This window comes from Rhea pennata, chromosome 6 (genome assembly GCF_028389875.1).
Source record: "Rhea pennata isolate bPtePen1 chromosome 6, bPtePen1.pri, whole genome shotgun sequence".
Lineage (NCBI taxonomy): Eukaryota > Metazoa > Chordata > Aves > Rheiformes > Rheidae > Rhea > Rhea pennata.
The window spans coordinates 29,037,861-29,051,552 of record NC_084668.1 but is presented as its reverse complement, the minus strand read 5'-3'; the positions used below and the strand labels follow the sequence as shown (position 1 = coordinate 29,051,552).

General features: G+C 34.8%; 1 protein-coding gene across 13 annotated transcripts in view; it reads left to right on the top strand.

The window, feature by feature from the left end:
- The window catches only part of TFPI (tissue factor pathway inhibitor), a 224,860-nt gene that overhangs the window by 156,210 nt on the left and 54,958 nt on the right, over positions 1-13,692 (top strand). The gene's annotated exons all lie outside the window — the stretch shown is intronic.

Here is a 13,692-nt window from a genome sequence, read left to right as displayed (position 1 = left end):
CCCACATCAAAGCAATATTTTGTATTTTTACTGTAGAGCTTTTTGAGTCTATGAGGCTTGAAATTTACTTTAGGGATTTTTTTTGTTTGTTTTACATTTTTCTGATCTAGCATGCAGTCTCAATTAATACATAAAATAGATCATTAAGAATGCTTGCATTTTGACTCTTTACTGTCTGCTTATGTAATGTGATTTATTCCACAGCATTCACTAGCACTATAGCCTGTACAACCTGAGTTTTAAGTACTTTCCTAATAATTCATCTAAATGTTGACAAATAATGTTGCTCTATCAAATCTAATGATTTACTTATATTACCTTGAACACTCCATGTGTAATCAAACTTTTTAACAGAAGTATAATTAAGTGCAAGTGTGATTACATACAAGCATATTAACAGTTCTGATGGAAGGTGGAAAGCTTGCTTTTTTTTTTTTTTTTTTTTTTTTTTGCTGCTAGCAATCTGAGTCATGATAGATCAAGTATGATAGCTGAATCTAAACCCTAGAAGAATAATAGACCTTGATACACAGGTCATACTGCCTGTTTTCATTAAAGTTGCGAAGCGTATGCAAAGAGGCTACATTTGATGACAACTCCTCCAATGTCATGGCTTTTGTGTAGGGCATAATGCACTTAGAAATATTCTTATTACTATAAAGTCCCCCTTTCAATAGCTTCGTTAAATAGTATCATTCAAGTTCTTGTTTTCGTCTGGGTTTAAAAAAGCTTGTCAAGTGTCAGAGAGCAGTTGGTGGCCTTTACTGCTTACCCTGCTCTTATTTCTTTATCTGAAGAGTTAATTTTCTCTATTACTACCAATTTGTTATTACTTCTTACTATTGAAATATATGACAGTCGCGTAATCAGCCAAATATTAGAAAAGAAGACTTAGGGAAGAAATAGTCATCAATCACCACAGTTTGTTACCACCTTTTATGCCCTGCTGCTCTTGCTTTTGAAGTGTTACAAAAGCCAGAGTGAGCACTTTGCTCCGTAAGTGCCATGGAAAGACATTTCACAATAGTATGCTTAAAACTGACTTACTATGAGGAAGCCAGGTTTCCAGGGGAACAAGTGAGTAGTAAAGAAGCCTTCTAATCCCAAAAAGATCAATAAGGAGAGCTTGGCAAAAATAGCTGATTTGCAAAAGGAAATAGCTTGCTTGTTTGTCATGTGTAGGTTTTAAACTTTTTGCAGTGTCATGAACTCGCCAAAGTTAATGACATTTTCTTACATTTTCATTTTAAAACTAAGTCTGCAGATAATGTCCTTTAATGTTTAGAACAAGAGCTTGCATTAACTCTAGAAATGGCATTGTCTCCATAGAATTCATATTCCATTTTAAACCTGTTTGTCTATGGTATCTTACTACATTTTAGTTGCATTACATTTTACTTAAAACTTTTAGCTTCTTCCTCATGGCTAAATATAAAATCTGGGAGATGGAAAAAATAAAAATAAACCACGAGTGGTTACTTTTTTGACCAAAAGAACATACTTGGTGAAAGAATGGCTTGCTTTTATCTTTTTGTGAAGTACTCTAATATAAATAATTTTCCTTTTTGCGTGAACTCGCCTTCCAGCCTACTACTCTTCTCTGAATGTTGTTTTATCAACTTTGCAATTAAAAGAAAGCTAGAATAAACAAATGGCAATTCACATACTATTTTTTAACCAAATAAACTTCCATTTCTTTTAAGAACCTAACATTATTATTTAGGTTTGTTATGGTGCATTCATGAAAGGTACAACTGTGGCTTGCAGTGTATACATTGCAGGAGGAGGGAAGGGCAGTTTGGCAGAACTTCGGTTCTGTGACTGCTTTTCGAACAGAGAAACTGGATTCAGGTTACTTCCCTGTTATGTCTTATGCTGTTCAGTTATTTTTTATTATGTGCAGAAAACTTTGTTCGTGACTATGCTTATGTAATAACCTGCCAACATTATAAGCATTTTATTATGTTCTCCAATTTTTACTCTCATATCTTTTATAAAAGGTATGCTCACATACCCTTTACAAAAATTAAAGATAAATAAGGTACTAAAAGTTATTTATTTTCTTACTGTGACTTTTTTCTGAAGTTTTCTAATTTCCAAGCTCTATTCAGCCTTTTAAAATCATATGTAAAATTTTAACATTACAGGAAATGGTTTAAACTACGTGTCTTACCAGAAAGTATATTCATGATTGCAAACACTTCAGTATTTTTCTATAAATAACCCCTAACGTGGAATTATTATGTATTTTTTTAAAAGGGAAAGTATGGAAGCATCTGGTGTTGATTATAATGTGTCCAAATGTTAATTATGCCTGGCACAGATTTTCTTCTTTTCCATTGTGTTTCTGGAGAAGCTAGTTAGTTCTGCTCCGTTTCCACTATCTGGGCTGATGTCCAGAGAGCTATTATTCATAGCTGCATTGTCATAATTTACACTAAATGGCAAAAATTATGAACATTGGAATGAAATGTGCAACCTGAAAGAGAGATTCTTAGAAACATACTTGTGATTTTTTGTTTTCTTCCCCCGCCCCCTCCCCCCCGTAATACTTGCACTATATGCTGAAGCTACACATCTGACTAAAGTAAATCTGCTTACCAAAAGGACTATCTATCTGCATGGGTAGCTTTGCTACTGCGTTACTTTGTGACTGTCACTTCTATTTTTTCTGGTAACAATTGTATTTCAACACTGTCTATATTCATTTAAAGGAAATGTATTTAGATCTGTGACCAGGATTAGGAAATGGATTCCATCTTTTCAGAAACAGAGACTGTATGAGACAATTCTTTAGCTGCAGCTACACATGGATATTTCAGATTTTTGTCCCCAGGCCAAAATGTTGTTATAATATTCTGCTGTACTGAAGGAATATTTAGTATGAAACTGAATGAATGGAGCATAACAGAAACCTTCAAATGAAATGCAGTTTTCAAAAATCACCTAACTTTTGCATGGTTCTATCCTTTTTTGTATAAATAAACTGCTAGGAGACAAATAGGAGGTATTCCACAGTGGAAATTGTCTCTTTATTTGGAGACAAATATGTTATACTTTTTGAAGAGTTTTTACTGATAAAAACACAATCGCTATTCATGTGTAGGAACACTGGAAAACGTGGCTGAGCGTTCTAAGCATTTGTACTAACAAACTCAATTGTGCTTTGTATAGGATTGTTCCGTATATTGTCATTTGGGAAGATCAGTGCAATTTCTGGCTTTCTAAATGAGCAAGAGATGAGAACTGACGTTGTCTAGGTCTCTGAATGTATCTCAAAAGTTACTGATGCATGAATTTTTTGAGTAGCTGGCGTGTTACTATGCCAGTGCTTAGAGAATTTTATTTTCATACTTTCCAGATGATCTTGTAGTGGGTGCCTGGATTTTATGTACAGCTTAAGCTTTTTTTTTTTTTTTTTTTTTTTTTTTTTTTTTAAGACAAGCTAGTGTCTTGGATAAGCTATTTAATGCATTATAATACATTATAATGCATTCAGTATGAACAATAAAATAAATATTGTAGTATCTTGCTTTAAAAACATACCTGATTATAGCTGTAGTACCACTTCAGCCAAGAAGAACTGTTTATTTCATCTTTTGTAATCATTCTGCATATTCTGTTACTTCTTGTCTATTTGACATGTATCTTGTCAAGATACATGCAATACATAATACATATAATACATATAATTATACATTTGGTAAAAAAATCTTTCTAGTTTTGATCAAGAATGATCTCAAGCAAAAAGTGAAAAGGGAATAAGCTAATTTCTCTTCTCCTTTAAGAAAACGGAAGTTTAAACTGAGAATATGGAAGTGAGTTCTATCAAAAGAAGGGAAGCCTTTTCTAAATCTTTTATTGAACAAACTTAACAGTATGTCCATCCCCGTTTTCTCTTAAATGATATGGTAAAGACTTGTTTAAATTGCATTATATTTGGGAATAACAACTTCTTCTAGAATCAGTCACTGAATGTGGGATATATGATGCCCCTTAATTGTTTTTCACTTTATGGGAATTTCTCCATATCCAGAAAAAGACATCAAGCTTCCAGTCCACTGTAACACCACTAAAAAGAAATCCACTCTAACAAGCCATGAGATTTTAAAAGTGAGCTAACTGAACAGAGGTCAAGCTCAAGATAGTAAGTAGTATATGCATAAATGAAACTAAGGCACTGTATTTCCCAAAGAAACTTAGTCAAAATATTACATGAAAAAGCAGAGTTTGTGGGTGAGGGTGGATTGGAGGCAAAGGAAGAATACCCATTATTCTGGGTGATAGTAGTTGAGCATGGTTTGTAGGCATTCACTTTGTAGCATTCCAATCAAGGATACTATTCAGTATATAGACAATAAAGCAGTTATTAAGTTTCTAATTCAGGTGGTGCCTTTGGTGAGGGAATTCTTGCTATTTAAGTTGTTCAGGCTTATCTACAAAAGCAGCTTCTCTGGAGTGAGGAGAGCAACAAGGATGTGCCCTACCCTCTGTGAGAACAAACTATTCAGAAGGAAGAGGGCAAAGGTATTTGGAAGAGTAGGAAAGGGCATTTTTCAGTAGCACTTTTTTCTCTAAGGTGATGAAGGTGGAGACAAGTCTCCTTTCAACTGAGTACCTGGATTTGTTTCCTCTCTCCTATGTCTGAATGTTTTAATCCTCCCCCAGCAGATGGAAGCTACCTACTGCATGAAGAGGTATGAATAAACGAAATGAGACAACTTTTCTGCTATAGTAGATTGGTAGCATGCTTCTCTTAGTTCAAAACTGATTAATTGCTGGTTCAGATTCAGATCTTAACATTCTATTCTGTGACTTAACCATTCGGAGGTGTTCGAGATTATTAACAGGAATATTCAATTTCTGTGGCAAAATCTCAATTTTATATTTTCAATAAAATTTGTGATTACTAACCTGCCCTTAGACTCTGACCCCACAGTGAGCTCTGCACTGACTGACCACTGCATCTACACAGGAAGAGAAAGAAATATATTTATTACAAGCCATTATGTGCCAGATGAAGGTATAACATTCAACTTTCACTTCAGGCAGAAATACTGACGAGAAGATATCAACTTTCATTGTCCTGGTCTACATGTATATCGACAGCATATTTTGTAGCATAGCTGGGTACAATCTGAACAGAAACGGTAATAGAATTAGTTTTAAGATGTAGTTGAGGACTCTAATGTTGCCAGTGTAGTCTGGTAAAATCAGAGGAATGTTCCAAATGTCTTATCTAGCAGGAAATACTCAGATTGCATAAGGGCTGTGGGGACTATATAAAGAGAAGACATACAGAATATTATTGTGTAAATGTAAGCTGTGGTGGCAGAAACTGCCAAAGCTGAGCTGAAGTGTAACTGGTAGGAAATAGATGTTTTGAGCTTTCAGATTGCATTAGGAGGAATTATCTACCACGTTTTTAGTGTCCATGTTCCACATTGACCTGAATTCAGTTTCACTTCAGACATGATGGCTGGCAATCCATGCCAGGCCCCTGGCCAAGGAAGACAGGGCCTTCATGACCTGCATTTTCTATGGCAACTGCCATTCTTTCCAGTTCTTAGAAAGTGTCTTGTATTTCTCCTTTTTGATTTTCTAACTCTAACCCAAACCCTAGCCAGAGAGGAAGGCAAGAATCTCTATAGTGTATCTCGTTAGAGAATTGCGTTTTCATCTTGTAGTGAATCTCCTTATGACTCTTGTTCTTGGTGCATACTCCACTCCTCAACGCAAGCCTTTAGTTTACTGAGGGGCTGGGAACTAGCTTAGGTTCCCCAGTAAGTTGCATACAAAATAGAGATAGACTTTTTCTGCACTTGCTTTTCTTTTTATCACAAGTCTACCCTATTCCTTCATTTATCATCATCTCTTCTTGAAAAAAAGTCAAACTTATGTTGCTATATGCTGAGGATTTTATCTTGGTCCATATAAAATAGCTTGGAAAGAAATTTCTGAAAGCTGATTTCATAATAAGAGCATCTTTTTGGCAACCAAGAGTACAATACTCTTTTTAGAAAAAAGATGCATGTGGTGAGGATAATCAACCACTAAATCTATTTGTGAAAGTACATTGCTTACTCTTCATTAACTTAAGTCTTTAAATAAGGATCTGATATATATCTTAAAAATACCATATGGCCAGTAATTAAATTTGATGAAAGAATTAATAAAATCTTGTGGTCAGAATTATACATAAGGTCAAATTAGACGGTCAGAATTTTCTTCTATCTTTTATAATCTTAGTCAATGAATTAACCCTAGATAATAGAAGAAAAAATAGAAGCTGTATTATTTGCTTTAATTGCAAAGTGGAGGAAATACATTCTTCAGAATTTAAGCATGATTTTTTTTTTTTTTTGAGTATACGACACAGTAGAAGAGTTTGTAAGATAATTTAACAGTGGGAGGGCATAATAGATTCTTTGGCTTGCAGCCCAAATCTGATATTTAATCTACGAAAGATGCACCTTATTGGGGCTTTAGCACTCAATCTTGCTTTCATTTTAGTTGATGAGAAAAATCTTACTGGCTTTCTTGGGGCAAAGCCATTTTTTTAGCTCCACAATGCTGGAACTGACTGTCCTGAAGGCTAGCTGGTTTGCTGCAGATAGACCCATCTGCTTGTGGCTGCAGGGGCCCAGGGTCTTCAGCAAGAATTGCTCACATGCTTCTATAATGTTTTTTTTTTTCACTTATACATTTGGTCATTTTCCTATATGAGGACCATAAAGAAGAAACAATATAGAACTATTACACACCAGGATATATATCTGCCTCCAGCAAAATCATTAAGTTATCTCAGCGATGGCAGCCTTGTGTTAGTGAAAGTAGTGACAGTGGAAGGTTTTTTTGGAGTGTGAAATTCTCTCTCCCACAATGATGACACTATCCATAAAAAAAGAAGACGACGACACCAAGGAGGGATGCCCTTTTATACTATTTTCGCTAATGCTTTAACAATTTTAATGATGCTAATTGCTCTTGACAGTTTTCCTGTGTTGTTGTCTTCCACTTGTTTTAAATAACCTTTGGGCTTTTACAACTTTTTATGTTTATGTAATAGTAAATTAGTTTGGTATTCTGAGTTTTTCACTTTTTCTACTGATATTGTTGCTAATGTGAAAAATGACAGATTGAAGCAAAATTCAAAGTGTGGACAGCTGATAATGAGAAAACAGATTCAATGTGAAACTGGTGCTATTATTTGTGTTTGTTTTTCATTTTCTTCATGTTGAATATCTGTTCCTGCAAATTTGTTCTTTCAATTTATGTTATTTTGACATGCTCAGTGCTGTCTTTTTCTAAGAAAAGAAATGCAGGAACCTGCTTTGGAACTTCTACACATTCCTGAAGTGCTACTCTGTCTGCATCATTCTGGATTTTCTGATGTATAGCACTTTATATATGGATTTCATATAGCATAATACATGGCTTGATTATCCCTTTATGTAAGCTATCCTTTCCTATGCTTGATTTTAAGGAATTTGTTATTATTTCATGTTCTTCATGGTAAATCTTGAGGTGATTCAGTTTCCAAACAGAGTTCATTTGTTATTACCACTAAGTAATATTTTTTTTCATGGGGAAGTTGTTGATTATTGAGGGTGAAGAAAAAAATCCACTTGGCTTTATAAGCTTTCCAAGACCCTACACTGGTGCACTGTCCAATAAATGCTCGGTATTTCCATTGAGAGTGGAAAGTATGCTGTCCAATTACAGGTTGAAAGTGTGGATCATAAGATTTTTAATTTCAAGGCCTTCATGCTCTCAATTTGACATGCTTACAAACAGCTTTATGCGATTGTGGCTGTTTTTCCTTTCTTTAGGGCTCTAAGTGGTGGGGGAGGCATAATATTTTCTCCAGGTTACAGGGATCTCAGTTGGAGCTACTACTCTCATGGGTTAAATGTATGATTTTTATTAGGAATATTAAATAATTTTTATTTTCCTTTTGATACATATGTCACTCTACACTATTGCCTAACTAAGAGACGTCTTTGAACTGAATGTAATCTTCCAGCTTCACTGAAGTAAAATGGAAAGATATAACTTCTAAATAACTTTAAAAAAAAAAAAAAAAAAAGAATTCTGAAGTTTTTTCCCATTTCTTTTTTTTTGTCTTAGAAAGTAGCTGTTGCATATACAGTAGATGGTACTTGATGTTACAGTCTAAGCTCAAGTAGTGCTCAGATCAAATAACAAGTGCTCAGAACTCAAATGCGTAGTCTGTATCAATTTAGCTATAGCATATTTATGAATCATGTGGAAATCCACATCACATTTAGAAATCACCTAAACAATATAGTGTCTGTCTGTATGTTGGAAAGCAGAAGGCTTGCATAACTGCATTTTTTTAAATCTATTTTTAATATTTGGTCTACCTCTTACTCATTGGCTTTCTAGAACTAATGAACATGGTTTTTTTTTGTCAAAAATCAGATGTGCTTTAGGCCTGAGACTCCAGTTAAAATGATAGAAGGTAAAGACAATGTTGATGGTTTTCAATTTACACTGATACCATCTTCAGTACATTCACTGACTGCTTGAAGATTGAAATGTAAAAGTATATGGGTCTAGATGTTAAGCCTTGCTTTCAAATTCTGGCTCTTATTCTTGACTTTGTATTTTCTTCATCATAAAATAGCATTAGTAACTAATTCTACTGTACTTTAAGTAAATCAAATGCTGAAATCATTTGAGGTGATCAGTGATCTGTGGACAAAATATAAAGGCCTCTTTAAAAATGGACCTCAATTAGCTGATAGTTTATTACTTTTTTCCAAATATCAAGGGTTTTATAAGTAATTCAAGCTTAACATTTTGCTTTAGAGTTAATTTCAAAGTCTAGTGATGCTGTAGGTAAAATCCTGAAGTTAGCAACACAAATTGCATTTTAATAAGAAAATTAGATTCCAGACACTGAAACACACATTGAAACTCTGCGAGCTGAAACTTTTCAACTGAACTCTATAAAATAGTAATGATAAAAGACAAGTGACCCAAAAAGTTCGTCCTGTGAGCGTGAGCTGCAAGAAATTCTCTCTGTGTTTGTGCCATGCCCTTTGTTTCCTAAAAACTATGTTTATTCTGGTTTTAATTTCCAGGCTCGTTATTATCTCTAAGTTTTATAAACTCTTTATTTGGTCATATTTGTTCATGTGTTAATTTCAATGACTTCTTGGCAATTAAATGAAAAATCATTAACTCTGACAGTTAGAATTATTATTGTCAAATAAAAATACCCAAAAAGTCTTCTCAGAAAAATCCAGGTGGTACTGTTTTGTTATCCCATTGGCTTTATTTTCGCTTTTAATCTGTGGTTAAAGGCTGCTGTAGGTATTATACAGTTACTAACTGCAATGAAATGTTGGTGCTCTGGACTTGTGTTGCTGTTGAGTTGTATTTAACATGCTATTTTATCTTTTCCAAAATGTTTTCTGTTAACAAGGTTCTGGATTTCCATTGGTACCAATTCAAGCATGTGACATGTTTTTCTAGTGTGTTGCCTGTTTTATTAGAAGTGTGGGGGGATAAACACTTTTTCTATCTCTGTATGTTTGTTGATGACAAAAAAAGTGCCATAGTCAGGGGAACTGTCAGAACTGTAAAAGGAATTGTCCCTCCTCCCCGCCAAAAGGAACAAGATTCATGTCAGATGATGCGAGGAAGTATCAGTACAGTAGTTGTTTCTAGAGAACTCCTTCTCTGCTAGTGTTAATATTGTACTGTGTTTGTTCTCTAGACAAGTGTGACAGCTGTAAATGTCATTATTTGAACTTCTGTCAGAAAAGAACAGACTTGGAAAGGTATTGAAGAGACAATGGAGAAAGGAAGAAACAGAAATAGAAATATGTAGGCTGTCAAGTTATTCCCTAAAAACTGGAAGAAGAATTAGAACCTATGCTTATTGCAGCTTTTGTTACTGATAGATACAAATGTCTGACAGAATTAATATTCTTGCTAAGGATACAGTGGTAAAGGAATGGTTAAACAGTCCTTACGGCACCAAGATTAAAAAGGACAAGGTTATCCATTAGCAAGAATCTATGACTCCTTTCAAACCAAAACTAGAAGTACTCCTCCTCAAATTCTCTGTCTATTTAAGAGCAGTTGTTGCTGTGAGTGGAGTAGGAGAGTCCTGCTAGGGAGGAGCCTGTTTATGGTCTGACCTATGTTATGAACCATGTACTGTAATCCACGACTCTGAGGAAGAGGAGCCTCAGCCAGTCAGTAAACTACTCTTCTCCTGATTTAGTGCCTCAGCATTAATGAGGCTTTAAAAATAGAAATTGTGTTGTAGAACTGATCATATCTTAGTCTTGTAGGAGAGACATTTTAAGATACCACACTTGCTATCCATAAGTTTAATCATTCTGTGGCAGCAGGATTTGTCAGTATCTTCTCTTTTGTTAGGGCATGCAGTGATGTTTTTTTTATTCATTGTTTGATGATCACTGAGACTCACTGTCTAGTTATCTTTAGTTAAAAGCCTAGCAATTAAAACATATTTCTCTCTGATCATAAGAGTGTAAAAAATTGCCTGTTGGCCAAGCAAGCTCTTTTAACACTGATCTGAGTAATTTACTCTCATTAATAGTGTCAAGCAACAACCAGTGAGACTTTGTCTCATAAAAGTGATGTTTATTGAAGTTCACAGTACCCTGTACTTAAACAACTGTATAATGGCTCTAGGGAAGAGTTAAAAAATTATCTTTTAGCTTGGTTATATGTCAATAATGTAGTTCTTCATAACTAGCCAGCAATGTGTGTACAGAATGTGGGCCTGGTTCTCAGCTCTGCATTGCTGAAATAGAGTGGGTATATTTGCATAGTCCAGTGTGGTTTTTGGAAACGAATAGCATATTGTTCCATTGAGAGAGAAGTTCTTAAAGTTTCTGTCTCTCAAAGCTCCTTCATTTCTCCAGAACTGTGTCATTATGGAGCTCCCTTTTACTTTGCTGGAGAGATTTGGGGCACAGAAGTTGCTTAATGCCTTGGTCACCAGACACTTCTCATTCAGCATGCAGCAACCAATGCATAGACTGGCCCTGTCCACGCTGACAGAGCTGATTTGATTTGCTTAAGACTACTTTCATTTACATCACATTTTGTCTGCAAATAAAATTGCTTATTAGCAACTTTAATTTGCATATTACAAGATGATTGAAAGCTTACGTACGGTTCTTACTTTCAAATCACATTAATGCAAAGTAGTCCTGTGCTGTACTTTGACCCTTCAGGATTATTTGATTCTGTTAACTTCTTAATCCCTTAACAATTATACTTTATACCCATCCTGATATCAGTGGTTATTTTCTTCTCCATTTTTTCTGTCTAATAATTTTCTTGTCTTATAAAACTTTGCATTATATAACCAACTAGGAGAGCCTGTGCTAGTAATTAAATAATTGTATCTCACTGAAATTGAACAAGGTTTGGCTATTCAAAGTCCTGAATTGATACACAGATTCTAAAAAAAGCTTGTGCTATTCCTGCAAGCCTTTAATGTAGTACACTTGAAAAGGTTATTTAAAAATAAGTGACATCAGTTAATCTAAATGGATTCTATTTAATGATATTGTAACCTGCTACTTCTTAAGATATAGTGCAGCATGTCTGATTCCTTTTTTAATTGTATCAGTGCTTTCCTGCTTTTACTCTGGTTTTCCGGAAAGACTTCTCTCTTTTGTGGAAGTTTACTCAGTGTAACCTCGTAAAATATGGCTTATCTCTTGACTAACGGGCTTGGATAGATACAATTCAGACATTTAAAAAAAGCAGTCACGAACTATAGTGTTTACTAACTAGGCAGAAAGAGGAGGAGGACTTGGGAATCGGAGAAGTTTATTCCTCTGTCTCCTCACTTTTCAAAAGTGAAACTATAGCGATACAAATGTAAGCACTTGCTCTCTATCTGGTTGTAGAAAATACAGTGAAATCTGTTGTTCATCTATTGCTTATCATAAGAAAATAGGCTATGGTCAAAGAAAGTCTTTTTGCTTTATATGCTGCAACAGCCATAGATAAAAAGGACATCTCATAAAAAGTAAAAAAAAACATTCCTTCTTTTCAGGTATGTTTTATTCCCTGTCTACTTGCAGAGAGAAAGCTTCTTTCAGATATAAAAGTACTGGCAGGAACAGTTACCAGCAGTCATTGTACTAAGAAGAAAGATACATTACTTTGTAACTGGAACAATATATTGTCTTTGTCAGCTAGCAAATACACAGGCAAATAAAGCAGTGATCCATGGATTGATCCTGAAAACACAGATAGGTGATAGTCTCATTGGCTTCAGTGTTCATTCAGAATTTTCTTTCTGTTGTGTAGCTTTAGATGAGACACATTCCATCTTACAAGATGAATTTGCCTTAATATATATTTCAGGCAAAACCTTTTATTGTGTGGAGTAGGATTTGCTGGTGTTAGACTAATAAGCAATTGTTTCGTTCATATGAAGAGGTTCTAGTGATTGAACAGAATAGATAATAGAATATAATAGTGAGCTGGAAAGATCTAGAACACCCTTCAAGATGGAAGTGGAAACCTTCTTGAGCTAATTTTGCAGCGGATTCTTCACTAGGAAGATCTGTAAAATAGTTCACAAAATTTTCTTTAGTCATTCTGTCAGAAATATGGAGTTGTCATTATCTCTCTCCGGACTTTGAATTAATTTCAAGGTTTGCTTATAAAATCTCAAAACTGTAGAGGCTAGGGTCTTGTCAGGAAGACCTGTATTTCTATAATTTCTCTTATTCCCTAACAATATCCATTTCCTAAACAGAGTTTTCTTGGATCTGTGTTATTGTGGGTGACAATTTTGGTGACAGTTTTTCTTAATATTGGGGAAAAAAATGGAAGAAAGAGTCCTAAGGAGAAATGATACCTCACACTGTGACCAAAAATTGCCTTCAAACAGAATGATCTCTCCTAGCATGGATCACTAAACATAGGCCTGTCCTGTATGAACTGTCACGTAGAGCTCATGGAAAATGACATTGTAGAAAGTGCTTTATAGAATGGAATTGTTCATGCAGAAAGTCGCCTTTGTGGGAAGAACTGGTGGATGTTCCATATGTGACATTTTCATATATATATTTCATATATAGTTTTTAAGATAAATTATAATTTGGGGTCAGTTTACAGTCAGTCGTGACATCCTGCATGTTTCCTGTGACAGCTTCAAAAGATTCAGCATATATAAACAGAACCATTTTTGAAGAAGGGAGTCTGTTCTGTACAGAAAGCATTAACCATGTTGCAAAGGCTTTAAGAATATTGTAAAGACAAGCTTAGGAGTAGGGGAGATGAGCTTTATATAATTTTCTGGTGATAATGATTGAATGAATATATATGAAGCGACCTGAGAGTAACCAGTCTATTTGCAAAGAGATATTTAGGTTCCTTTAAAAAGTTTTGTTCATGATTTCAGTGTGTTGGAACAATGCTCTTCCTGGCACTTATTAGTACTTACCTGGCACTTCTGCTCTGTGCAAGAACCCAGAAGCACTGTGCTGCAGGTGTACAAGTGGACATTTAGAAAAGAAAAGTTAGTTGACAAAATTATTTAGACTTGAAAGATATGCACATTTGAGTGAAATGTCAGATGTACCCAATGTTTTTTGAGTGACTGTTAAGCCAACCATACATGTTTGCACACATTTACATGCACAGAGAGAATCATGA